Source organism: Vicugna pacos, chromosome 23 (assembly GCF_048564905.1).
Source record: "Vicugna pacos chromosome 23, VicPac4, whole genome shotgun sequence".
In the NCBI taxonomy this organism is placed as follows: domain Eukaryota; kingdom Metazoa; phylum Chordata; class Mammalia; order Artiodactyla; family Camelidae; genus Vicugna; species Vicugna pacos.
In genome coordinates this window covers 31,049,623-31,061,989 of record NC_133009.1, presented here as the reverse complement: position 1 = coordinate 31,061,989, position 12,367 = coordinate 31,049,623, and the positions used below count along the sequence as shown (strand labels likewise).

Genomic DNA, 12,367 nt, shown 5'->3' with positions numbered 1-12,367 from the left:
TTACCGCTGGTTCTGCAGCCAAGCAGTGGCAGAGACTTTAAGTCTCTGATGGCTGTTCTCCTAGTCCCCAAGAGTTGAACCGGAGAACGTTCTACTTTGCACCAGGTCAGGAACGTGATCAGCCGTTTAGAGCAGGGACCTCCTTCTAATGGGCATCCGGCTAGGAAACGCTGGGGAGCTTCAGCCTCCGAAGAGAAGAAGCATGTTTCCAGCTGTGTGAGATGCTAACCCGGGGCTCGAAAAGAGAAAGAGGGGACAGGGGTTGCAAAATAACCCTACTGTTGCTTTGAAATAGTCTAGCCAGTCAAATATATGTAAGCAAAGAAGAAAGCACCGGGGTATAAAACTGTCACAGCGGCTTGGAAGACAGATGATTCCGATTTGGGGGACTGTTTCTTTTGCGTGCTGTTAAGATTTGGCATCATGCAGTTAAACAGGTAAGGACTGAATGTCTCTATTTTATTGATAATAGTATAACCTGTGTTTGACCTCTCCTATGATAACTTATCCCTGTTTCACGGACTGGAATATGTGTATTTTCAAATGGGTCTGCTATGATGCATAATAACTTCTTAATATTCGTATTCATGAACTATTTAAATCCATTAACATGCATTTATTTAAATGTTCAAGGTACATTTATTTAACTGTTTAACGGTGTTAGAAAAATCATAAACTGGGCCAAGGTGAGAGGCAGAAATAGGGGAAGGTAGAAGTCAGAGGTAAGGATGGGCAACCCTGATGAAGTGTGTAACATAGTTGTTGCAGAAATGCCTTAAAACATTGCTTATTCTTAAGGTCACAGACCTGCCTATATTAAGGACAATTGGAGAACTCGTTCAGAGCATCTTCAGTTAGCAATTTAATTCTGACTTCTTGAGAGGAATGTTTTGTGGGAATTTTCATGTTATTTTCTCAATTTCCAAAAAAAAAAAAAAAAAGAAAAAAAGAAAAAGAAAAAGAAAAAAAATCCATGGGGTGGAGGTGGCTTGGGTTGTCAGATAGGATGAGAAAAGACCTTGCCTTAAGGCAATGTTATTTATGACCCCAGCAGAGAAATCTTTGGGCTTAGGAAACTAGTTGGAAACGGAAAAATAAAATGTAAACAAATTCTTAAAATTATGGAAAAGCTCCCATAAGTAAAGCTTTTAAAAATTCCAAGTTTTGTAGATGTATACTGTTGCCAGCCAACAGATTTCTTCCACTATCAGATTTAACATTCAACCACCTCAGAAGCAATTAAAATAACAAAACAATTTTATTATTTTAAATTGTTTTGTTATTCAAATTGTTTGTTATTATTATTGATATTGTTAGGTTTTGCTTACAAGTTGGAGGAGTCTGGAGTCCCCACAGTGAAGCAAAAAATATTAGTAAGATATGGTCTTAAAACAGTTCCATTTATTTCTAACAGTTTCTCTTCTCTAAGAAATTGTATTCTTTAAAACAAGAAATATTTTTAGTACTTACATTTATTGATGTGGATCCCTGATCAATCATTCTTCTGCTTGTAAGGCTCACTTGTAACATCTTGAAGGAAGAGGAAAGATAACTGCAACTTTGGGTCATAAAATTGCAAAGTTACAGTGCTTTCCTTAGTTTGATGCAAGAGGTAGTTTTTACTCCACTGGAGAATAATTCGCCAATGAATCCAGTTCCTCAATTCTTTTGCATTTTGCTCTCTGGAGTTCTATTGCAGTGCACATGATATTATTGTATATTATATTACATATGTATGTCCATTTTGGGGTGAGTGGAGAAGGTATTTATTTTAAATGACATTGCTTTGATAATGTTTTCAGATGAAATAGATATGATGCCATGTATGATTGATTTCATGTATCATTTAATCCGATAATATGTGATTCTAGCTTCTCATGGGGGATTTTCTTTTGGTAAACTCAACATTATCATGGAAATGTACATTTTTATAAAATACAGTCCATCTTGATTTTCTTCATGCAAAATGATTGGTATATTATGGTTAAGTAAATCTAATCTAAGTAAGAAGAAATCATTGAGACTCTAAGGGTGTGTGTGTGTATGGGTATTATATACACACAGGCATATATGAAATTAGCCTTACTCCTAGATTTGTGTGTTCTTTCAATAAAAATGGAATTTCTTTTCAGAATAGTGCCTTTGTGTGTTTCTCTCTTCAAGTGCAAAGAACTCAACTGATAGGACTTCAAAACTTTGATGCTTTGTTATCAGCCTGTGCTTCAGTTTCCTCTATTACCTGTTATTTTGATTTTTTTCATATTATCTCCAAAATAAGCATAGTGACTAGGGTAAGTGCCTAAAATTTTAAAAATTTAGAAAACTGGTATTAGTATTAGAAGTTCAAAGTTCAGACACAAAGAGAAATGTAACACTAATCTTTGGCAAGTTTAGCACAAGGTCATCTTTTATTAAAAATATCCCAAGGGTATTTGCATGTTATGATTATTACTTATGATTAATGAGGCACTCTTCTGAGAGTCTCAGTATTTTTCTCTTTACCTCCTAGTTGTGGATTATTGTGAAAAGTAGGGAGAGAGGGATCTGGAATTCCTTCCTCAGTTTCAGTTCCAGTTCTACCTCACTAATGTGGTCCTAGTCAGTTTCTTGTCTACCTTTTATTGTCCTCATCTCTCATGTGGTTGAAAACCACATCTCTTCATGGTGTTGTCATAGAAAAAAAAGGACGTAAGAGATGAGGATGCTTTAAAAACACAAACGTTATGAAAACAAAATATATTTTGAGAAAGATACCATTTACGTTTGATTTCTGTTGTTGTTGGTTTGTTTTCTGGATAAAATTTTCTTTCCATGAAAGAAGTAACGTTGACTCTCCTTTTTTTTTTTTTTCTATTTTAGCATCAAATACTTTTGGTCTATGTTGTTATGGTGTCTAATAAGTTTATGTAATATTTCTTTTGTTTTGATATTTTGTAGTTGAAAACAATCTGAGAGTACACTGCTTAAGGCAAATTAGTTCTTATTTACCTTATGTTTACCTTGGCATTCATGAAGTTCTGGGAGATTAGTTACTTTTACGAAAATAGTTGTTCTTGATTGACTTCGCGGTGTCGTTTAGTGAAAGTGATTTCTTCACAGATTTATATTATTAACTGGCTGATCTCTGTCAGTTTAATTGAAAAGAAGATCAACACATTCTCATGTAATACCTTTCATAATGAGAAAATTTGAGAAAAGTCAAGACTTGCAATTTCTAACATTTGTCAACTCATATTGAGCTTACCAGAATTAATTAGGTAACATCTAGCATTGTTAGTGTTTTAATTTAGCAACTACTTGGGTAATTTCATTTAGACGTTTAGTAGTGTAACTCTGACCACTTTCTCCAAGCACTGCTGTATGGTTTTATGACTCTAATATTTACAATCTATGAGTTCTAAAGGAGACCACAAGGAAAAAAAAATGTGTTTAATATCATTGATTGCTAATGGATGATCTTGGTTCTCAAAAGAAGGGGATAGTGTAAAGATGTTTATTCTATTCTATGAAAGAGTAATAAAAGATTCTCTGAAGGTGAAATTTAATCATAAACACTAATGGCCTTTCTACTGAAAATAAATCTGAAAGTTCTGGCCCAGCTTTTTTTTTTTAATGATATCAAATGGCCGCTCTAATCATTTTATACTGGTCATCAAATATCCTCATCAATAATGTTTTAAGGCTTTTATCACTATCATTTCAAGGCATATTTGATGGGTTATTAGGAATATTTATATCCAATTACTTATTTGCAGACCTATCTACTTACAAAGTCTCCATAGATAATTATTTCATAAGCTGTGAATTAGCTCTTCTATACTTAATGTTGGAAATAAAGTATTCATGCAAACAGTTCTCGGATATTTCTCAATTTCGTGTTCAAAGCAACAAATCATGAATAACTAGTAGACACTCTTAATTGATATAAACACAATTATAATTCTCTAACCAATTTCTTTTCCCTTAAGATTGAAAGATATAACTAATACACTTTTAATGAGCTGATTGGAGTAGTAGGTATTTTATCTTGACATAAATAGTTGTTTTAATTTTTTAAAATGTTTATTTTATTTTATAGAGTTATAGTCAGTTTACAATGTTGTGTCAATTTCCAGTGTTGTGCACAATTTTTCAGTTATACATGAACATCCATTATTCATCGTCACATTCTTTTTCATCGTGAGCTCCCACAAGATCTTGTATGTATTTCCCTGTGCTATACAGTATAAACCTGTTTATCTATTCTATATATACCTGTCAGTATCTACAGGTTTTGAACTCCCAGTCTGTCCCTTCCCAGCCCCCTCCCCCCGGCAATCATAAATGTGTATTCTATGTCTATGAGTGTGTTTCTGTTTTATTTTAAATGTTTATTTTTAACTAAGAAAGCATCAATTCAGATCTGAAAAAATGACATGCAGTCTAATAAGTTGGGAAGTCTTATAGATTCTTATTTTTTTATATTCATTGTTATTTCTTACACATAATGATTTCTCAAAATTTTTATTTTTTCAGCTTAGAGTTAAGAACAGTATTTATCCTCAGTGTAACCTATTTTTACTTATAATTATTTTTTAGGAGCATTTATATTAATGTCTAAACCCTAATTTACTCAGGTGTGGATGCCTTTAAAAGCACCCAAGGCATGACAAATATCTTTTAATAGCTAATAAAGAAGCTACCATGTTATAGTTCCAGCAAATTAAATCTATAAAATACACATTTATTGATTAAATTAATAAATACGTTAACATTACACTCAAACGTATGGGAGCTCTCTGCTCTGCAAGAATTATAGTCTCATAATGGTGTGTTTCATTTAAATTCCATTATAGATTTATAGTGAAAGAATACTTATAGATAGACTTATTCTTCCTGATTTCTGTGAAGATCAGCCAACCTCATCAGGATTGAGCTGTTTTTTATTAACTTTTCTGGAGTCTTGCATTTTGTTAATTTTAAAAGCTATCTCTAGAATATTGTACTATTAAAAAATAATCTAGCCTTGGGAAGACCAGAATTAAGGAAGCATGCATTTTAGATTTTCAATGTCAAACAGTGGCTGTACATACACACACTGCTACTTAATAGATTCATTAAACACTCACCCTCACAACTGAAAAATGTAATCTTTGAAACATTTCAGATGATCTCCACAAATAGAAGCCAGTTTGGGAACGTGATTAAATCAAATCAAGGCGTAAATGTTGCAGGAGTTCGCTAATGTATCATAAAACAAATCACATATGTTTACACAGGTTGCCTATCTTCTGTTTTTGTAATTTGTAATATCTTTGATATGCATACATTTTAAAGATGCAAGTATTTGTAACTGCTTTCAGATATGCAATTTAATACTATGTGGAGAAGCGCCTCCTGTTGTAGCTAAAGTAAATATAGAACAAATGTTAATTCAATCAGGAAGTTCCTGGAGTAGACAATATATTTAAGTGGCCTTCCTGTCTTTTGTGTGGTAACATTTCTGATGGTTTGAAAAATCATCCCTGCAAATATATATACAGAGATGGTAGAACAGTCTTTTCCAGAAGTAAACGTCTCTTAAACATAGTAAGGAACAAAATCTAAATACTTAGAAGAAAATCATCAAAAGTTGAATAAAATATGAAAGTTGTAAAAAATGCTCCCTTAAGGTGATTCAACCATACTTGTCTCAACATTTTCTTATATAACACCCAGCATATTATATTATATATATTATAATATATATTATATGTTGGGTGTTATATATATATATATATACACACCAAGTCCACCTTACTCAAAACAGTTAAATTGAATGGCTTTAATCGAATTTACAGTAATAGAATGTCTGATTATTCATTCAGGCTTGTCACCAATATACAAAATTTCAGTACATTCTATAAACGTGGTAAGTAGTATTTTCAGGATTACACTGTGGAACAATGTGGAAGAAGATTAAAGTTTCCAAAATTGAATAATTTAGAATAAAAATGAGTAGCCAATCATGAATTAGCAACAGCAATAACTAGAAAGTATAGTTTCTATATTTTCTATTCCTTATTACTAATTTCACTCCAATGACGTTTTTAAGCAACTTGTTAATTTTAATTCAAAACGTGTCTTGAGGGGGAAGGGTAGACCTCAGTGGTAGAGTGTGTGCTTAGTGTGCACACGGTCCTGGGTTCAATCTCCAGTGCCTTTATTAATAATAAATAAATAAAACTAATTACTTCCCCTCCAAAAAAGTCAAAAAATAAAATAAAATACCCCCCAAACCTGTCTTGAGTAAGCAATTATGATGGAACGTGAATTTTTTGGATTTGTAAGATAAATTCTTCCCTACTTACTGGAAGTTTCACGGTCACGCGAAAACAGCACTTTCATTTTTTAAAATATGTCCTCAGAGGAATGCACCCAGTCTTCTCTGTGAATTGAAACTTAAAATTCATAGCTAAGAAAAAAGCAGTTCTGAGCAATTTAAGAAACACTCTACATGTCTTAAAATTATTCTTGAAGTTTCTTTTTTGACTCAAAGTACCAGTTTTAAGCGTCTTCTCACCTTTGAGTGGAGACATAGCTTATAGATTTCCATCCCTCCTTCTCCCCAACACACACACACACATTTTGCAGTACTTCTCCCCTTACTTGAGAGCTTTTAGATCAAGGACAGATTGTTGACATTTTAAATTATAACTATCTTTATATTTTTGCTAAAAGGTAACAGTATGTTTGAACAGTGACAAAACTGGAAAAAAATGACTTCGAGCATTCACGTTTCTTCTTAGAGTGAATTCTAATAGATTTTACTTTATATCTTCCATCTACCCTTGAAATGTGGACTTTTATTTTTTAAACACATCTCTTGTATAGCCAATGAAAAAGACACAAGAAATTACAATCATACGATGATAGGGCAGAATGAATGTGAAAGATCACTCATGTTATGATAACTTTTTAAATCTATCCTTAACAGCTTCTATTTAAGGAAATGAATTCTGATTTATAGTACGAAACAGCAACTCTGATATAAACTGCTGTGATGAACTATTAAAAATATTTCTTTCTCATCAATAATATTAACTTAGCAAAGGTAAACACAAGTTTAACTTCACATGATTCTTTCATCACAAAAGGGAGAACAATTTGACCTGCTTACTGTCTTTTACAGATAGATTTGCAAAGATCTAAGCTGAAGATAATTTATTTGCTCAGGATTTGAAACTGGAGAATTATTAGCTGTTCATTAAAAATTTATGTACTACCAAATTTTGGTCCCTGATAAGTCCTGCAATATTGATTTCTATGATTATTACTTAGAAGGTATTACCTGACCAGTTCAGACAACATTTTAAAAATTACCATTAGTGTGTCCATGATATGCTGGGTTATTAGCTCATATTCAACAGTCTTTATACAGATGTCCAATTTATGCATTCTTACAATATCCTTCAAAATCTGGCTGTTTCTTTTTCTTTGTTAATGGAGGTTCTGAGAATGGAACCCAGAGCCTCGTACATTCTAAGCACGCGCTCTACTGCTGAGCTGTTATCGTACCCCTGGCTGGCTTGTTTCATGTGAAAACTCTCTTGAGGAATATAGATTATTTTTTAAAATAGGTTTACTATTTTTCTTTTGAAATTTAGTTTCTTAAGTTCTTTATCTCTCCCTGAGTTTGGAGATAGTTTGAGCTATTTTAGAAGTTAAAAGTACTGAATCGACAAGAGTGGTCCTTGACAATACCAAATGTTTTCAAAATTCTATGTTGGGAAATAATGGGGAGAGCAGGTGTTTATTGTTAGAAAAAAGCTTAGTTAGCCAAGCTTGACTGTATTGCCTAGACCAGGCATTGGAAGGGTAAGTACCATGGGAAAATATGTCAAGCATTGCAAGAGTCCATTGCTAAGGATGCATTCTTTAGTTAGAAACACCCCAAGTTCTAATGTGCTTTATTAGATGGTGGTTCAGAAGGCTTTGGAGAACGGCAGATAAAGAAATAACTACTTGCTGCTTGATTGGTTTGCTTGCTGTAGATCATGTCTTTTTGTAACGTTTGGTCTTTTTTTACAAAATATTTATTGGATGTCTGATCAGTGGTGTGTACTGGTTTTAAATCTTGGGAATATAACAATGAAAAGACATAACAATTGCACTTAAGAGGCTAATTTTTTTGGCTATTTGAAGTACGCTTTGTTGTAATTAATCCACTCAGGCAAATTTAATGCTTGGCCACTCATTTTATTTTTACACAAGGCCAATTTGGATAGTGTAAATAGAATTCTCTTTAAGAGAAGAAGAGGGTTGTCCAATTCCTCAGTATAGAGATGGGTCAGTAAAGAATGTATTTTCTACGTAGAGTATTAAGGATAACTATTAAAGAGAAAAGGAGGAATCAGTATAGTTCCACAAATAAAGTCATAATAATTCTCAGGGTGATGATTTCGTTGACATCTGATTGTGTGGTTTCTGTTTGGTATTTGTTTCAATGTTAGTTTTTTTTTTTTTTTTTTTACATGGAAACATTTCCTATGGGCTATATATCTTTTGATTTTTAGGAATTAAAATTAATGAATAAAAATCATACTAACATTAAAAGAGTGCACTTTACGAATTTAGTTTTCTTATTTTATCATGTATTTATTGAGAGTCTTCCCTGTGCCAAGTTCTTTTGTTGGTGTTACTGGTGTCTTTTTGGTGTTACAGATGTCTTAGTGAATAAAACAGCACAAATTGTTGCCATGTGTTGTGTATACTGGAATTAATTATTATATCATTACAGGAATTTCAGGAATTATTGCATTATTACAGGAATTATTATCCTGTAAATTGTATGATCTCTGTAACCAGAATTAGCTGACAGTGTTTATAACCACACACTCCTACTTTGAAAAGTTTGAACAGTTTCATATCATTACAAACAGATCAAAAGAAACTGAAGATTATTATTATGAAATTTTAGAAGTTTTTCCTGTGGTCTAAATAATCAGGATCTTTTAAAAACACTTAAATAATTTTACTAAACTTTCCTTTAAACTTCTTTAAATGTATTATTTTCTTTGTATGTGACTTGAGAAGGTACACTCCTGTTTGTGTTTCTCCACCTACTAACTTCTAATGAAAAAGCTTGATTTCACCTTCTAGGCTGACAGTGTTTTAGTCCTATTAGAGATCAAGAGATTTATTGTGCATTTGGTTACTAAACTCCAAGATTTTTGAACTGTACCCCAGTATCATGTCTTATTCTTAGAATATGCCACTGAGCCTTTATTTACAGTCATATAAATGCTTTGGCTGAGCAACAGGCTACTTGCTTTTCAGCTTTAACGCAGGATCATTAGAAATTAAAACAAACAAACAAACAAACAAAAAAAGCATTTCTAAAGCTTTGCCAAACTGTGAGGACATTGCCCATAGAAGTTGGGGTGAAAGGTTTATTATCTTTGTACTTACATGGATTTGTATGTAGTATGTATTTTAAATTGACTATTTCCTCAGATTCCCTTTAAATTTGTATTTATGGGACAAAATTCTTTTCCTGACAAGAAATACTTTATTCCCCTAATAAACTAGAATGCTTTTTTATTATTGGATCATGCTAGAAAAATTAGAATCATACTGCTGGTTATAGTAACTCTGTTAAATCTTGGTGTTAACATTATTTCCACTCTATCCCCGTACATAGATTATTTTAATCTTTATTTTAGGCTGTCTTCTGTTTCTCTGCTTCGGTGGTCAAAAATATTAATTAGAATAGTTTTCTGAAGCATTCTTCTTATTTTACTTCAAAATTAGACTTTGTCATCTAAGTATACTAGTCTAAACCTCCTGCATTTGAACTTTATTCTTTTGTCTCTGACCACTCTCTTTATGAATTAAAATTAAGTATAACTTGAATCTTACCAAGATTTTTTGTTATATGATCACTTATGTGTAAACACTGAAATATTTTGTATTTAAGATGTAAAGAAAGCCTACGTGACTCTTGAACTTTGGGCTTTTGAGAGTAATTTCTCCTGTGTTCCGGACAGAATTAAGAAATGGAACTCACTTCCTCTTCATTTTTTTCTAATCAGTTCCACCATTTAGGTAGTAGCACTTAACTTCCTCTTTATTGGTGGGACAAGATTGTATTGACAGCATCAAGCAGGAGATTAGTTCCCTCTGCCTGTATATACTCCTCAGAGGAATACTAACCCTCATTAAGATGGAAAACACTTAAAGCTGTAATTCAGAGGCGCTGTATTGCCTGATCAGCTAAATAAAATAAATAGTGAGAAGGGCCCTCTGGAATTCAGGTTTAGTAGAGTTAAATGACTAAAAAGATTCACTTCTAAGGCCAGTTTTAGCCTATACAATACGATTTAAAATTGGAAGCGCATTTTTTTTTTAAAGAATAGGGAAAGTGAAACAGGATAATAATAATGCATTACTAACATGTTAGTATAATGACAGTCTCTTGCTAGTGTAAGCAGACATCATGAAGCCTTCCATAAAGTCAAAAAACAAAGTAAAAAGTTCAATTCATTGCATGTTCTGAAATCTTACTATGTGCATGGCAGGGTTAAGCACAGAGGCCAGCAAATCCTTCATAATCTGGTTATATGAACAAAGGTGTTTAAGAGGTTAATAGTAGTATATTGTAAAATTTTAGAAGACTAATGATTGGAAATCCATCCAGTCTGTAGTTATTTTAATAATTTTCAAACCACCACATTGAAAAGAATTTAAGATAGTTATTAACCCCCCCAAGCATGTATCTTTAAAATTCAAAAAGAATTGCTGATTCAAATTAAAAGTGCATTCTGTTCTTTCTATAGTTTCTGCGTGGGTAACCTCAGGTTTCCATGATGCCTGGAGTTGAGTGGTATTTTTTTGCTTCAGGGATTAGCTCTACTTTTCAGCTTTTTATAAATTTGCTTTACTTTTTTTTTTTTTAAAGAAAAAGTATAAGAATTATCAATTCATAAGGAAAAGAGAAACTTAATTTTTGTTTCAATTTTTAGATAGACCCAGTGGTAAATGGCATAGCTAAAAGTCAGAATGACTTTCTTTCTGTTTCTACATGCAACTCTCTATTTCAACAAATGCACGAAGATAAAGCAATCACTTCTCTATACTCCTGGTGAAGTACAGGAACGAGAGTGGCAAAATCCTACCTATATGTATGGAATATGGTACATATTGCATAACATACGCAAGATTTTATAACTTGATGGATCTCTTGACATCTTTATGTAATAAAATGCCAAATTCTACTCCATTAGGCTATTTAAAAATTCAGTACCTTTAAATAAACAATGTCTAGATTAAGTAAGAGCAATTTTAGGTCATTTGAAGTCTAAAATTATAGATTGTAACTAGAATTTAACTAAAGCCGTAAATCATCATTACTAAAGCGATGATGTAAATTACTGAATACTGCAACTTTCACTCTTTTATATAATTTGACTATATACTATACATAGGTTATGATCATTCAAAGATGAAAATCCATATATAAATGCGTATAGGAAGATGATGTATTATTACGTTAGCCATACGGGTTTGAATATGTTCATCAAATTTAATTACTTGAGTTTAACGGCTGCCCTTGAAAAGCTCTACCTTTAAAATTGTTTTTATTACATCTGGGGAATCTTCCTTGCCAAATATTACTGTAACATATAATATGTATGTATAATTTTAGCTCAAGTCTTGAGTTTTCACACTATATTGTTCCCTAAAATAATACTTGTTAGAAATGATCCTCACCTTCTTGGCATTATTTGGCATGTTTGAGAACGTAAGAAAACTGCCCTTAAATGAAAATTCATCATTGTTTTTCAACAAAATATTAAAGTCATTTCATCCCCCTGAAATGATACTATGTCTCTCATTGTGGGATACCAACTCTATTTTATGTATGTTGGATAGCTTTTTTTATTTTAGTAATACTATAAAGCAAATTATAATAAAATTGAGTAATCAAGCCTGTTGGATTAATCTTGCCATGTCTCTGAAGAGGAGATAGGTAAATTAATCAGTCTGACCATAATTATCCTTTTTAACCCAATAAATAACACATAATCTGAAAACATTAGTTTTCTGATTTTTTTTAGTTTATAGTACATGTCTTAAAAAATATTACACTGAATCACATTTCGTTAATGAAACTATTGTCTTTATTGAAAACATTAAATTATATGGAGCAGATATGCTTTGAAAACCTGTATTATGAAAACTCATAATATGTAGTTACTCAGATCACTTGCTTATAATAGCCCGAGATAAAATTCTCCCATTTTAATTTTACTTTCTATTTTTATTATTTATATTGTCCACTTTAAAATTTTATTTTGTTCAAAAGCATTTTATCAAGTGGCAATAGAAATCCTAATAAATAACTTCC

General features: G+C 32.1%; 1 protein-coding gene and 1 long non-coding RNA gene across 4 annotated transcripts in view; one reads left to right on the top strand and one right to left on the bottom strand.

Annotated features, from left to right (window-relative positions):
• On the bottom strand, window positions 1-7,406 carry LOC140688781 (uncharacterized). 2 transcript variants are annotated; one of them, XR_012063602.1, is made up of 4 exons: window positions 7,342-7,406; window positions 2,989-3,170; window positions 1,471-1,530; window positions 1-235 (listed from the first exon to the last, which is right to left on the bottom strand). It is a non-coding gene; the product is annotated as an uncharacterized lncRNA (long non-coding RNA). The 2 variants fall into 2 exon arrangements; XR_012063603.1 differs by having other exon boundaries at window positions 2,989-3,124; window positions 7,342-7,404.
• The window catches only part of BRINP3 (BMP/retinoic acid inducible neural specific 3), a 335,533-nt gene continuing 323,171 nt past the window's right edge, over window positions 6-12,367 (top strand). The window contains exon 1 of one of the 2 annotated variants that reach the window (XM_006203645.3): window positions 6-437. The gene's annotated coding sequence lies outside the window, so the exon portion shown is untranslated. Of the gene's footprint in view, window positions 438-7,626; window positions 7,837-12,367 lie in introns of those variants that run through there. The other variant, XM_072948738.1, reaches the window with a different exon arrangement.